This window comes from Eretmochelys imbricata, chromosome 3 (genome assembly GCF_965152235.1).
Source record: "Eretmochelys imbricata isolate rEreImb1 chromosome 3, rEreImb1.hap1, whole genome shotgun sequence".
In the NCBI taxonomy this organism is placed as follows: Eukaryota; Metazoa; Chordata; order Testudines; family Cheloniidae; genus Eretmochelys; species Eretmochelys imbricata.
In genome coordinates this window covers 148,930,090-148,932,528 of record NC_135574.1, presented here as the reverse complement: position 1 = coordinate 148,932,528, position 2,439 = coordinate 148,930,090, and positions in this window count along the sequence as shown.

Below are 2,439 nucleotides of genomic sequence, written 5' to 3'. Positions count from 1 at the left end.
GCTGAGCTGCAGTTTCCTTTCAGTGCAGCAAGGCCTCATGGGAGTCTGTTCCTGCAAACCCTACCCTCAGCAGCTGCTTTAACTCTTCTCCTAGCAGTGCTGTTCACCTTCAACGTGTGGGTCAAGGACACACTCCACCAGGGCTGGTAGTGTAATAGCATGGTCCCCATCTCACAGCGAGGGGAGCCATGCAGTACAGAAACTAGACTGGGAAAGTCCTCTAGCTCACTGTCTGCCCAGCCAGTGCTGTGTAGCTTGGGCTGTGTCTAGGTGGTGAGGTTTGCAGCCCTTCCGGGGGAGCTCATCCTGCAGCCCTGGAGATATCCGTGTTAGGAATGTGTTCTGGCTGTTCAGCCAGTTTGCTTTGTGTGCATCCCATTACACCTCCTCCTCCCTCCACCTCTCTTCCCTTCTCAGGGCTGGTGTCCTGCTCCTCTGGTTTGTCACGTTCAGCCCTGGCCCTTATTTGCATACTAACAGCCAACTCAGCCATGGGGGGGGGTGTCTATAGAGAGTCAGGAACATGTTTCCCAGAACATCCTGGGCAGCAAACACTGTTGCACTGGTGCTAATGTCATGGCTGTACCAACATAGAAACAACCTGTGGAACTCCCTGTAGCAGGAGATAGCAAAGCCGAGGCTGCACTGGGCTTTTAAAGGATTGGTTGATTTTTATGAGCACTAATAGCATATACAACTCCACAAATTCACACAACCTGGGTAATTTAAACCTCATTATTATGTGTATTACAGCAGTGCCTAGAGCCCCTGCCCCAGGCTATGTCGATCTAAAGCGAAGACACTCCCTGCCCCAAAGGCCTTGCAAAACTTGGTTTATACCAAGATGCAAAAGGTGTGGGGAGGGTAGGACTGATAGGGTAAACAGTGAAATTGCTGTAAGCAGTAGAGGTAGCTCACCCCTGGCCTGGTCTTATCAGCTGCTAGGGTTTGGGAGGCATCACAGCAGGAGCTTGAAGGATGAGGTAGTGGTGGCATGGATTTTAGGGGGAATTTCCCCATGCATAAAGGGTGGGATGAGGGAAAGCCTGGATGCACAAAGGTACTTTGGTGTTGCAACACTGAGTGTTACAGCACCTACCTGTTAGGGCCTAGGAAATCACAGAACCATGTTGCAAGTCACAAAGCCTGAGTTTAGCACCTATACAGTGCCTGGGGCGAGACTGGCGCTTTAGACCGCATTTCCCAAAAGCCAGCATGGTAGGCAGGGAGCTGCCGACCAGCAGAGGATGTGCTAAGCCCTGCTCCTCTCACAGAGACAGGCGCCTAGGTCCAGGCAGGGAGGTGTGTATCTCTGCCAGCGTTCTTAGCCAGGAACCCTCTTTGGAGTTAGGCACCTATGCCACTTCTGCAAGAGGCTGGGCGGGGAGGAGGGCCTCTTTCATAACTTTTAGCCCAGTGGTTCGGATTCTAACCTGGGAGACCCCCAGTTAAAGTCCCCCCGAGGATTTGAACTGGGATCTGCCCCATCTTAGGTGAGTGCCCTAATTGTTGGACATGTGTGTGCTCTCTGTCTCCCTGGCTCAGATGACTAATTATTTATCCACAGTGAAACAGCCTCAATGGGAGAGATTCAGGGAGCCTCACATGGGACTATCCCATAGCCCGGTGGTTAGAGTACGTCCCGAGAGATGACAAGGCTCCAGTTCAAATCCCTTCTCCCCCTCAAGTGGAGGGAGGGACTTGAAACGGATGCTCTCCCGCAGCCCAGGTGAGCACCCTAACCACTGGGCTAAAAGAGTGATGTAGGAGGGCCACTCCCCCTGGCTGACTTGTGTGTGCCTGAGCGGCCCAACTGGTAGGCAGCCTCTGAGCATGCCTATGGCTCAGGCCCCATACATTTGGCCAAACTCCTACTCCTTCCCCCCCCCCATGGGGCGTAGGCAGGAGCCAGGCATCCAGACCCCTAGAGCGACGCAGCAGTGCACATGCCCAAAGCCTCAAACACTGTCAACACAGGAACTTTTACATCAGAAACATGGCACTGAGAGGGTTTGCCAGTTCTGTGAATCGCCTAAAACTGGGGCTTGGGGCCTCAACCCAGACTTAGGTGCCTAAGTCCCTTTGTGAATCGAGGCCAAAGTGACTGGGCAGTGCAATCAGGGAATGCTGGCAGAGCAAAAGCAGTATCTCGGCAGCAGGAGGAATTACAAGAGCAGCTGGGGCTAAGTTGTGAAGAGACAGAAAGGTAAGTAGCTCATGTTCGATGCCGTGGAGCAGGGGGAGCCCGAGGTGGGCGATGAGCTGGGAAGCTGATGTTAGCAGCACTTCGAATGCACACAAGGGGGCAAGAGTTCAGTGGTTAAGGCTAGCCAGGGGGTCATGAGGCTGCAGCAGGCACAGTGTGAGTGAATGTCCCATGTCAGGATCTGAGCTGACTGCTGTGCAGGCAGTGGTGGAATCCCTCAGCCCCACAGCCAG